We start from the raw sequence: 14,069 nt of genomic DNA, 5'->3' as shown, positions 1-14,069 counted from the left end.
AGAATACCTGTCTCTGCATTTGAATTCTCTGTATTTTCTTCATCAGAACTTGATGAACATATTTCATTTTTCTTTTCTGTTTCTGCAGGTTTAGGAACGTGATCAACCTTTGTTAAAGTAATTTCCTCTTCCTCAATATCCTACAAATCATTACTTAACAAAAATTGTTCATCAAACCTTACATTTATTGTTTCAACAATTTTATTCAGTCTATTATTGAAACATCTATAGGCTTTGCTGTGAGTAGAGTATCCAAGAAAGATACCCTCATCAGTTTTAGCCTCAAAATTTCCTAGATTTTCTTCATCTCTTTTTAGATAACATTTGGCACCAAAAATTTTGAAATATTTGATAGAAGCAGCTTTTCCATACCAAAGTTCATAAGGAGTAAAGGTAGATTTTACCCTGATTTGTACACGATTCAAAATGTAAACAGTTGTGTGTACAGCTTCTTTCCAATACCTGTCTAGTAGATTTGCCTCATTAAGCATTGTGCGAGCCATTTCTTTGACTATTCTATTTTTTCTCTCAACTACTCCATTTTGTTGAGGTGTACAAGTAGCAACATATTGTCTCTTAATACCATGTCTTTCACAGTAATCAATGAATTCTTGTGAAGTGAATTCACCACCCTTGTCTGATCTTAAGCATTTTAATTTTAGATTAGATTCTCGTTCAACCATTTTTCTGAAAATCTTAAATCTATCAAATGCTTCGGATTTGTGTTTGAGGAAAGTGACCCATACCATTCTGGTATAGTCATCAACAAAAAGCATAAAATATTTTTCACCATTTATTGACTGTGTCCTTGTAGGACCACATAAGTCTGTGTGTACAAGCTGTAATGGTCTAGTAGAAGAATGTTCTTTAGATTTGAAAGACACTTTTGTTTGCTTTCCTTTCAAACACTCTTTACAAACTGAATTGAATGGTTTACTCAAAATAGGCAAACCTCTAACATTCTGATTTTTACTGATTCTAACCAGATTGTCAAAATTTATATGTCCTAGGCGTTTATGCCATAACCAATTTTCTTCTATTTGACCCATAAGACAAATGCCTTCATTATTCTCATAACCAGTGGAATCAAGCAAACTGTAGACAATTGTTCTCAAACCAGCAGCAACAGTTTTACCAGATTTATTTTTGATAGTACAATCTTGAGAGCTAAAAAATACACTGTAACCACTATCACAAATTTGACTGACACTCAATAAATTGTGCTTTAACCCTTCAACAAAGTACACATCATGAATAGGAGTATCATCATTTAGCAGTAATATACCTTTACCTCGTACATAAGCTCCTGAATTATCCCCAAAGCGTACAAAGCCACCATTAAAGTCTTCAAGATGCAGAAATTTATTTCTATCTCCTGTCATATGGTGTGAACAGCCACTGTCCAACACCCATAAAGATTTCTTATTTGAGATAAGTGCAGTTTGCACTATCATTGATTGCTCAATACCTGATACAAACTTAGGTTTCCATATTTTATTAGGGCTTGCCTTTGTTTTGCACTGTATAGTAGTATGCCCAAAAGTGTTACACTTATTACACTTTACTGTGTTTGGAAGGTCATATCCTTGATTGTAACCAAACATAGGAGATCTTTGTTGCAGAAATCTGCAAGTATTAACCTTATGACCAAACCTATTGCAATAGAAACAGTATCCATGAAAAAAACCAAACCTAAAAGGTTTTGTTCTGTTATAAGTCTGAAATGATTTTCTAGTTGCAGGCTTAGTATTCTATCTTGATGACTCAGCTTTATCAAAACCTAAACCAGCCAAATCTTTATGCAACTTTTGCTTGCTCAAGATATCATTTAGATGTATTGTACTTTCATACTGTTCAATTTGTTTTTGAAGTTTTGTGGACTGTTGTTCTAATGTTTCAATTTTCTTTTCTCTTTCTTCAAGAAGGGACTTCAAGTTTGAGATCACTAAATTTGCATCATTCAACTCGACTTGTAGAATCTGATTTGAATTTTCATGTGAAGCTACAAGTTTCTTTAACCTCTTTATTTCTTTTAAAGCACAAAGCAATTCTCCTTCAAGATCAATTTCTCTTTGATCTAAATCTTCAAATTCATTTTTTGTTTTGCTAGTTACATCTTCTAATTCTGCCATAAATAGAGTTTCATCACCTTCACAGGGTGAATCATCTGATTCATTTCCAGAGTCTTCTTTAGTAAAAAGACTCTTCTTTTTCTTGAAGGTATTAAATCTCCTTTTAGGATTCCACATTTTCTTTTTGTAGAATTTTTCTGGTTTTTCCTCTTCACTGTTTTGATCACTTAGAGGACATTGAGCAGCAAAGTGTCCAGCTTTGCCACAATTAAAGCACTTAAAAGGTAATTTGCCCTTATATTTCTTTTTTAGTTTTCTAACAAAAAGGGCTTCTATAGCATCTGAAAGTTCAGATTCACTATCAAGTTCTTCTTTCTTTTCTACTTTAAAAGCTGTTTCTTTTGAAGTAGAAAGATTATTACCTATCCTCATCTCATAGGCAGTAAGAATGCTTTGTAGGTTATCAAGTGTCATGGTAGAAAAACTTTTCTTTTCTTCTAAGGTTGAAACCTTAGTTTCAAACTTGGGTAACAAGGTTCTAATCACTTTATTGACAACTTCCTTTTCTTCAACTTCTTCACCAAGACCCTTTCTCGAATTTACTATTTCATCAACTCTAAGAAAATAGCTTGCTACTGTTTCATCTTCTTTCATTATTAAAGATTCAAACTGATTTTTGAGTGTAAGAATTTTAGACTCCTTAACCTTAGCATCCCCTTGATAAATGGTTTCAAGTTTTTTCCAAATATTATAAGCAGAAGAACAATGCATGACTTTAACAAAAACATCTTTAGTGAGACCACATAAGAGAGCATGCTTAGCTCTGGCATTTAACTCATATTTGGTTTTATCATCAGGATCAGTAGGAATAATGGAAGGAACTGTATATTTTGTGGTCACAATATTCCACACATTAAGATCAACTGAAATGAGATAAGTTTCCATCCTAATCTTCCAGAACACATAATCAGTTCCATCAAAAAGAGGAGCTCTTGAAAGTGAAGCAACTTCCTGAGTTTGAGCCATAAAAAAACTTCCAAGAGACCAGGAACAATCCCTAGGACAGACCTATATGAGGGACCCTATGCTCTGATACCACTTGTTGGAAGTGGAAACACTCTGAGAGGGGGGGTGAATCAGAGTGTTACAAATTTTAACAAGAGATACTTTTATGAACTTGACAATTTTGATTCTCAATATGCACAGATGACTGAGACTTAACACCTTGAAGAATACTTTAATGAAGCATGAAATATACAATAGAACCAACTGAAACACTTGATTCAGACTTTTCAGAAAATAAGAATGGTATTAAATCTTTTACACAAACATGAAACATCTAAATGAGTACTTCAAAGATTGCATTACATAAATTCAACAAAACAGAGTATGAAATGAAGAGAGCTAAAGATATGACGTATCAGAGCATAAACCAGTAAAACAAAATGAGACAAGACAATGCACATAACACCATAGTTTTCATGAGTGGAAAACCCTCCTGGGGTAGAAAAACCACTCGGTAAGATCCTTATATTATTTCAAAGAGCACCAACTCAGTTCACAAGTTTTAGAAACCACAAGGCCTCAAGGAGCACCAACCCCTCTTCTTATCCAATAAACATTTCAACTTGAGCTACAGCCACTGGTGATTTTATGCATGCACTTAAATCTTGCAGTCACAAAACCATCAAGGATTGGAGCGAGAATATTTTACCAGTTTGTACAGATGATTCTTTCTAAAAATTTTGCAACAATATTCTTCAGGGATTTGAATCATAATAACAAACTTTTAAATGAATTCAACACTTTCAGAGAGAAAAATTCAATCTCTGAACAAAATAGTTTCAAACAATAAAGCCTTATGTACTCTGCAACAAAACAGAGTATTGATTCTCAAAACCCTCGACTATCTCTGGTAATCTACAGCACTTCTTTTTCTTTTTAACAAATGCTATGTCTTTCACTTTATTCACACTCCTCTCTCTGTTTTTCCTCGTCTAAACTGTTCTGTATAAAACTGTTTTTATACCCAAACAAAAACTCAATCATTCTTCCAGAATAACCCTCGTATAGGGTTACCAAAATCTTACAGGAATTGCAAACTGAAAAACAAATAACCGTTTTTAACTGTGCAACGGAAAGGATGCTTGATTTCCCAATCATGAAAAACAAAAATAAAGCATGGACAGTTTCCTTATTTTCATTTTGCATAACTGAAAAACCTGATTCGGAAACAAATCTGAATCTTTTAAACATATGTCAAGAATAATACCTGTGAAACGCAACCTTATTGATAACTGAAAACAAACTAACCAGAAAACCATTAAGCTCCTGGTTAAGACCATTTTTGCTTCATTCTTTTTAACTGAACAAACTGATTCAAGCTCCTTAGCGGCGGCTGCATCTTTCATGGCGTTAGGGTTTGTGACGGACTCCAAACAAGTTCAAAAATAAAATGAAACACAAAACATCTCCCGAAAAACTTTTAATCTGTCGGTCACAAAATATATTTTGAAGTATATGCTGTTTGTCTGTAGATAAATTAAACATAATTTAAACCAAAGATGCTGTTTCAATAAATGCCAAGTCAGGTTATTCACTGTATCCGTGTCACCTGTCTGGCTCGAGAGAAAGATGTTTTAAACATATAACACGTCAGCCAAGTCAAGGTATCCGTGTCACTAGTCTGGCCCTTGAGAAAGGTGTTTTAAATATATAACCACATGCTTAATACACTTGCCTTTAAACAACACCAACTTCCCTTTTTTATTTTCTTGTCATCGAGGACAAAACCATCAAAGAGCAACAGAAAGCTCCCGCGCCTTCTTCATTAGACCAGTTCGCGTTTTACAGAATGTCACCACACTATTCTTTTTGTCCTCAATTCTCTTCGCTTCGATCTTTCCTCACCCCATTATTTCCTTTTTCAGTGAAGTTCTTGCTCTCCCAAAGAAGGAAACATTCCTGGAATTGAACATATCGTTTTTAGCAATATGAAAGGACTGGAACGCAGTGGGTAGGTGCTCTTTCCCAACAGAATTCAATCCTCCTCATAATCACATCACCAATACTACGCATAAAAGGTACGAGAATTCAATGGGGGATGACAATATAGCTCTAAATAGGTTGATAGGAATGAGCTCTCCAAAACATAACTTATTCGACAGCGAGGACATATATATTAATAATAAAAGTAGCCTATATAGTTGTGCACACTGAAACTGGTTTAAATAGCTGTAATGGGTCTGCTCAACGGTCAGAAATGCTCCCTCATTCATTCATTAAAGAGAAATGGCAGAAAATGGCAGAATTGCCGCAACTTGCAGTCTTCCCAGTTAATATAAAAAAGTTTGTAGATTGATTTATAAAAATTAAATATCAAGCAAACCAAAAGGTAGCAATAAATAACATGTTGAAATATAGGTCCACTGTGGCAGCTGGCAAATTATGCACCGAACCACACTGGTTAGCTCACAATAAAATCAAGTCTTTTTTTACAGGTCAGACGATCACGGAAATCTACTAATATTCAAAATATAAGTTTTGTTGGCTGCACTTATTCCAAAAGATGTAAAAACCGTTTTGACTCATATGCGGGAAAGCTGTGTGTTTTGAAATAATAGTTGATAGAATATAATTTTTGTTTTTAAATTTGTTTTAAACTAATATTTAGGCCGAAGGCGTTTCCTATTATGGAATGCACCGGTTAAGTTTTGCAAATCAATGGTCTATAATTTGTTTCAGGAGTTGCAATGGTCCAAGTGCAATGTTTTACCTTAAGATTTTTGTTACATTATTATGTGTTGACTATTTAGGAGATGTCAGGGGATTTGTTATTTTGCATTCATTTTAGATAGAACATGATTTATTTGATATGATACCATTTCCTTTGTGTGTTTCTTCTTTATTGAAAGATTTTGTTTCAATCATGTTTTGATATATAAATATTCAATATCTGATACATTTATTATAATTGTATGATTTCACCATGACAAGTCTATATTAAGGATTAGTGATGAGAAATTTAAGAAATGGGAAAGGGGATAAGATTGAAAATTTAGATTTCGAAGCTAAATCAATAATAATGTTAGATCAATGACTCAAAGTAGTCAATAAAGTATACAATACAATGTAATTCATCTTGACCATTTTAATCACAGAGTATGCCTTAAAGTGTCAATTCAAAAATTTCTCATGCTAATTAGATGATTAATTTTTGTGATCATGGAATTTAATCTACCACATTTATTGACTGACACATGATGTCACTGTTGGGTCTTGAATCTTATCTCCAATCACTCTCATTCCTCATCCTTGAGAAACATGCCACCTTTGTCAAAACTATTACATGAGATCATCTTTCTCATAACATTAGGTATCTCCTCACACTTCTTCATGGCTTTCATGTGCTTTCCCAACTTCTTCTTCACCACTTTAAATGCATGTTTATCCTTCCCTACCTTCAACCAGTCTGTGATTTAGAGTAGCATACATACAACATATTATAACCTTGACAACAGGGATTTCATGATATTTTTGGCCCTTTTATGAGCACATCATTGGAGGAACCATTTAAAGAAGCACGTCAAAGCAACTCTTCACCATTTCATCATATGTAGGATATTCACCATCACATTCTTCATTCTCTGAGCTACCCTCATAGGCTCAAGAACTAGAGGACCCTCCTCCATCATTAGTGGCTAGGGTTTTTGTTGCCCTCACTCTAGCTCTCATTTCCACAAGACTTGTTATTGATTACATGTTGATTATATCTCTTTTTCATTTTTATAGGTTCAACTTTTATAAGAAGGAAAAACTCTAATACAACATACTAATCTATTATTCTTTACTTCTAATTTTATATAGTTTTCAAATTTGACTTATGCACAAAAGCCACATAACACATTTTAAGTTTTGTTCTCTAATTGTAGTTCACTTTAGAGCGACTTTCTTCCTTATTTCCAAATTTTAAAAAATGAACCATTAATATATAGAATATTGTGTCTATTAGATGCATTGTGATATTTCCAAAATTTATGAATGTGAGTAATATTTATACTACTTTACCATTGGGTGAACTCACAATACTGGTTCCCACTTTTTGACCAACTTTGACACTTAGATGAATATTTTGAAAAAAACCTTCACTTTCTGACACATATAACTTTTAAACCCTTAAGAATTTGAAGATGATATAAAGTAGTGATTTTTAACATCTTGTTTGTAGATTCTAAATGTATTTTTTGCAAATTTGTTTGAATAAAATTTTATTGATTTTCCATCTCCCTCAAAAAGTAGTTGTTTACAGCAAACAACATTTTTAAAGAGTGATGTGTATCCCGAAACACATAATTTTTTTTCTATAAATGATAAAAACTTAATTCTTTTGAATTTTGGTTTGTGACATCAATACCAGGGCATGCACTTGATTTGGTAGTGATATGTTGAATATTTTTTATTTTATTAAGTTTTGAAGTTCGACTAATTATAATTTGGATATAGGTGTACGTTTCAACACATAACTTGTTCTATATATATCAAAATTCAATTTTCTTTTTTTTGTTAAAAAGAAAACACCAATACCTAGTGCATAGATATTTTTCAAAAAAAATTTGAATTAGTTTACTATTTTTCCCAATGCATTGAACAAAGAAGTTCATGTTCGGTGAAAAACCTACATTCATAAGAAATAAAATAAAAATATATTAATGAAATTAAATATATTAAAAGTTATACTATTTGGAAAGCTTATAATAAGGACTAAATAGCTTTAAAAAAAAAATTTAAATGAATTAATTTGACCTCGCAAAAGCTAATGTAAAATTGGTTTTTTATCAGCATTTGATAGATGTAAAGGAGACTACATTGCACGTATGATTTAGAAGTAGAGAGGTTCTATCCAATAAATTTTGATCTAAGAGCCTTTGATTTAACTCTCTTCAATTAATTACTTCAAATGGGACCTCTTAAAGCTTAAATCATTATATTTTTTTAAAAATGTATGATTTCAACAAAAATCAGGACGTACCAAAAAGTGGGAACCAGCTTTGTGAGTTCACCCCATTAATTCTACCATCACCGGTTTTCCTACAAAAGAATCCGCACAAATATTCGTATTACGTACCACTTCTCACGTGAATCAATGAACACGCAATAAATTTCTCTCATCTCCCCACTGGTGTCAAATTTTCATTTTACTTTGCAATCATTGTATTAAAAAGTAGATAACTTACTTTTTACCTAGTACCACATATTGGAGACTTTACCAAAGGGAATTCTTCACTGACCAATTATCTATTTAATTTTCTCATAGCTTTTTATGCACATCTTATTTTGATTTTCCCATACAAAATATTATGCCACTCGATTAGTTTTTCTATTGGGTGTTTTATTTAAATTTTTATCCGGTATTTTATGAAAGTTATTTTGAGATTTTTTTTAAATTATTATTGAATTTATATTATTATTAAATGGTGAATTTATATGTAATATTATTATAATATTAAATTTAATTTATTCATATAATATCATTATTAAATTGTGTTAGGGTAAAAGCACAAAACTATGTCACGTTTCAGGCTAACTTATCAGCACAAGTGAATTTAAGTAATTATAACTAAAAATTAATTTTAGTCAAACATATGGTCTATACAGATTCATTATAGCTAATTTATATATGGACCACAAATTTTCCAATTGGAAGTGTCTACTAAATGTATATTTTATACCACTTTGGGTCTAATTGGCAAAAAAAAAAAATTGATGTTTCAACAACTCCTAGTCTTATAAATAATATATTTTTTGAAATGTAAAAATACCCTTTTATAGATCTATAAGTCAATTTTCCAAAATATATATCTTTTAATATTCTAATTAGTTTTTATATTTTATATTTTATATTTAATATTTTAATTTTATTTAAAGTAGGTCATCAACACTAAAATATAAGGTTGATTATCTTGTCAAGGAAAAATACTAAAATTTATTTTAAAATTTTGAAAAAAAAAATGATGCAGTAGAGAAAGGAATTTATGTCAAGATGATATAATTTTTTTCTAATTTGGATAATTTTTTTTTTTTATATTGCATATAAGGGAAGAAAGACTATTACAAAAACCATTTACAGAATTTCAACTTGGATAGTAGGTCCCACCTTTACATGTTTAACAGTTTAATCAAAAAGTATAGACAGAGATGAAAAACTTTATACATATAATACGTTAAATCTTGATTCCGAATAAAAGAGCCATTATTCGTCCATGTAGTAGATTAGTTATCTTTGCAGTATTTGTTCCTGTGGAGCATCCATCCATGTGGTCCAACCCATGCGGCCCTCCATCCACACGGCTTGTTTTATGTCAAGGAGTTCTGTGAGCATCTGAATTTGGTCTTGGATAGGATCTCTTGCTCTATTCACCTCTGCTTGCAGGGTCTCCAGAGCCAGGTCCACCTCTTTCTTCCCTTTGAGTGTCCTCTTCCATTTATAACCGTTCTCTAGCTCGTGAAGGAACATCTTTACATTTCCATCCTTTATGGATCTGAAGAACTTGTTCTTTTCTATATTCATCATTACTGATACTTGCAAGAAAATTCGATGAAGGGTGAGTCCATGAAAAGACTCAGTAAGGACCCTACTCGATCCCTGAAATTTATCCTCATTTCTTAATTTCCAAATGTGCCATAAAATCTCAGAGGTAAGAACATACCAGAAAAGGTTAGTATCCTTTTTTAGATCTTTAATATATCCAACTATAACATCAAGAACAGTAAATTGAACAGGAAATTGAATACCAAATAATAACTAGATTTCTTTAGCTATGCTACAATAAAAAAAAATATGTTTAACTGAATCAGGAACCTTGCAAATATTACAAGTATCGCTATTGTTATGTTCTTTTCTGACTGGTAACCTATTTAAAATCAACAACCATTTGAAACACTTCTCTTTAGGAGCAACAGAGCTACTCCAAAGCCCAATGAACACTTTCTGCCATTGTTTAGCTGAGAACTCTGCAGACCACATCTTGTTAGCATAAGAAATTATTGCTTCATCATAAGTTAAGGTCTTATAAATAACACTAGCTTTAACATTAAGAACTAAGATGGCATTATTCCACAGGAGGTCCTTACCAAATTCTATATTATTATTGCATTTCTTGGGCAGGAGCTTTTCACAAGCTTTCTATAACATACTATAAGTGCATTTTTGTGAACTTAGCAGATTAAACTTAGCTTTAAGGGCATCCCAATCCAGTAGCCTATCATCCTTAATAATATCTTTATAATAGCAGACGCCTTTTGCCGCCCATGCTTTAGCAGAACACCCCTGAGTAAGGGCCAAGGGTTTGTTTGAGTGCAAAAGGTTCCACCAAATGGATCTAGTCCCATGGATAAACTCATTGTTGCTGACTCTAAAATTGCTGATGAATGGCTTAACACTACTCCAGGCCTTCCAGATAGATTTGAAGACATTGGACCCTTGAACTGAAACCTCGAAGTCCCCAACCACAAGGTCACAGAAAGGGAGGAATTTCCACGTTTTGGCCTTCTTTGGTATGGCCTTTAATATATTATTCCTAACCAGCACTTTCTACGGTTCATTCCCATCAAGAGCCTGAAAGATCCACTTTGTTGCAAGAGCAATCCCTTGGATTCTCAAATCCTTAAGTCCTAGCCCTCCTAGGCTCTTGTCCTTATGGCACCATTCCCATTTAACAGAGTGGATCTTTTTTTTACCTTTTCCATCAAACCACAGGAAGTTCCTGATTGTTTTCTGTATTTCTAGGATTTGGTAATTAGAAAACATCCATACCGAGGAATAATAAATGTTGTAGGAAGATAGAATTTTTTGGCAAACCTTCATTCTCCTAGCAAGTGAAAGATATCTATTGTCCCATCTGTTAAGATTCTTATCTATTTTGGTTTTAATCCATAGCCACATTTCTTTAAGGGATGGGGATATTGCAAATGGAATTCCTAGGTACTTGACTATCTTTTTAGGACCTCCCCATTGAATCCCAAACTACTACAACCAATCCGGAGGCTACTCCTCCTAGCCAAGCATGGTAGTTTTGCTTTGTGAAACTTTGGCTCTTGAAATTTCCCCTAGAAATTTAATTTTACCTTTCACTGCTTCCAAGTTATGTTTGTTGATATCTAAAAATAGTGTTGTATCATCAGCAAATTGTGCATTGATCAATTCTTCCCCATTTGGAAGTAGGATTCCCTGGACTTTAGGAGAGATAGAAGAGTCTCTAAGAATGTAGAACAGGGCATCGACTGCAATAACGAAAAGAGCAGGGGCTAAGGGGCACCCTTGTCTGATGGATCTGCCTAGGGAAATATTTTGAGTCAGGGAACCGTTAACTTCAACCTGGGTTGAAGCATCTTTGAGCAAAACCATAATCCACTTACAGAATTCTGCTGAAAAACCAAAAGCTTCTAACATAGTCAGAATAAAGCCCCATTCTACCCTATCATAAGCTTTTTCGAAGTCAAGGAGAAACATGATTGCATTTTGTCCTGAACTCCTCACCCATTACATGGCCTCCCAACTGGTAATTAAATTTTCTAGAATATATCTTCCTTTGATAAAACCTGTTTGAGTGGAGAAAATAAACTTAGGGAGAATGTTATCTAATCTGATCACTAGAGTTTTGGCCAAGATTTTGTAGGAAACGTTAAGGAGTGTTATCGACCTCCAATTTTTGATAAGGGATTTGTCCCCATCTTTAGGAAGTAGTTTGATAATCCCGTTGTTAATTTGATCCCCTAGAGAGCCAATGTTAAAGGCCTCAGTGTAAAGCTCATGCAGGTCATAACTCAGCCAATCCTCATTGACTTTATAGAATTCTATTGTCAGCCCATCCGGGCCTGGAGATTTGTCATTATTCAGGTTCTTAATAGCATTTTTAACTTCTTGTAGAGAGATAGGTCCTTTTAGCACCTTAGTATCTGCTTCTGATATTTTGGGAGGAATAATCCTTCTGCACTTTGCTCTAGCTTCCCGAGAGTTAGCAGTATCTTCAGATGAGAAAAGACCTTTATAGAATTGAAAAAATGCCTCCTTGATATCTTCCAGATCCTTAACTTCACTGTTTTCTACCCAAATCCTTCCAATTTGTTCTCTAGACTGCTTTTGTTTTAGCATGTTCAAGAAAAATTTGGATCCTTTGTCCCCAAATTGCATCCAGTGTGCCCGAGCCCTGATTATGACCCCTCTAGTCTTAGTTTGCTGATGTTTTCTGAGTTTATCTCTGGCCAGGGCTACCTCATGGGTAAGCTCAACACTGCTTGGGTTGTCTTGAATCTTAAGTTCACACGGGTGGAAGTTATCAGTTAAATTTTTCTCTTTCCATCTAAAATCCCTTGCGTTCTTTTGCCCTATGGTTTGAAACAGCACTTGCCAACTATCCATATTTTGGTTCCATCTTTCCACACAAGATTTCAACAACCTATTACTTCTGTTAAACATCCTGATAATCTTAACCGCACTCAACACATATGCATCTAAGAGAAGGCTAGAGTTCAAAAAGAATTTCTCCTTTGGAGTTTCCTGGCTCTCAGGGTAGTCCCTGAGTCTAACCTGACAGATGGTAGGATGATGATCTGACAGAGAAGTGGGGTGAACTGATACAGGACTACCATTATTTCCGAGGTCAAAGGAGAAATGATCTTTATTAGCATAGAACCTATCAAGCCTACAAAAGATCTTGTGTTTCGCACTCTAGAAGTTGCACCATGTATACCAGATTTCAGAGTTATCTTTCTTTTTGCATAACAGAGGGTCAAACAGTTTTTTTCGGTTTTTCATTCTCTCCCAGTGAATTTTCTCCATCCATTTCCATTCCAAAGGCTTACCTCCACTCTTGTCCTCTCAAGTTTCAACCATATTAAAATCACCTCCTACCAACCAGGGAATATCTGGCAATGTGGCTATCCAATCCCATAATACAGTTCTATCCTAGTAATCATTGGGGGCATAAATGGAACAAATTCCAAATCTGAATCCGTTATTGTCTAGGAACACCCAAACCGTTCTGTTACATGGTGAGCATCCTTGGCTTACTATGCTCTCCTTCCATCTGGGGTTGACAAGAATGCCAACACCACCTCTACCTTTGTCAAGATTTGAGGAGATTTTGATAGAGTCTTTCCATATGAAGTCTAGGTTGACATCCAAGGTAAATTTTACAGCCTTGTGTTCTTGTAGCATAATGAAGTCTGTATTCTTATGCTGATTGACAAACCTTCTGACCTATTGTTCTCTATCTGGAGATTCCAGACCCCTAATGTTCCAAGAGATGCACTTCATCTAGGGTCAGGGTATTGACTTAGTCTTTGGATGCTTTAAACTTGTTAAAGCACCTCGGGAGGTCTTTCTTTTCCTCGTTAACCCTTCTGTTGATGAAGCCCTTATTTTTGGATCTCAAAGGCCTACCCCTTCTTCTCCTAGGGAATTCCTCAGGATTTTCATTATCCGTAGTCCACTCTCCTTCATCTCCTAGGCACTCTTCTCCATGGACTACCTCAAAAACTTCAGATCCCTTCCTAATGATCCCCTGATTGGGGGTCTTCGGGTCTCAGCACAAGACTCCAAAGCCTTCAAACTATCTGGGACATTTAGAATAGTGAAATCACTAGAGGTTGGATAAGTACCATCAGCCTTAGGGTCAGCAACAATGACCTCGATCACACAGGACTCTTCAAGCTCAACAAACTTCTTGGGGGGAAGGACAGAGATCGAATCAGGAGTGGGCTCTGATTGAGAGGGGGGCTCACAATCGGTGGTGAATGGAGGATCCTTTGATGGAATCTCCTCGAAGGAGACATCCATGTCTGCTATACTTCTATGAGAAGTTAAATTCATCAACCCGACCTGATCTCCTCTCAAACTCAGCTCACTACTCACACCGACTCTATCCTTAGGGTTATGAACACCATGGAAATCACCCCTAGAGGTTAGGCTAGAAAATTTTATTTCTAGGGGGACCTCAA

General features: G+C 34.4%; 1 pseudogene; it reads right to left on the bottom strand.

The window, feature by feature from the left end:
• Positions 1-4,987, bottom strand: part of LOC131867043 (truncated transcription factor CAULIFLOWER A-like) — a 77,790-nt pseudogene extending 72,803 nt beyond the window's left edge.
• Between the last annotated feature and the right edge of the window lie 9,082 nt (positions 4,988-14,069).

Source organism: Cryptomeria japonica, chromosome 2 (genome assembly GCF_030272615.1).
Source record: "Cryptomeria japonica chromosome 2, Sugi_1.0, whole genome shotgun sequence".
Lineage (NCBI taxonomy): Eukaryota > Viridiplantae > Streptophyta > Pinopsida > Cupressales > Cupressaceae > Cryptomeria > Cryptomeria japonica.
Note: the sequence above shows the minus strand (reverse complement) of the source record. Positions and strands in the feature narration are given on the sequence as shown.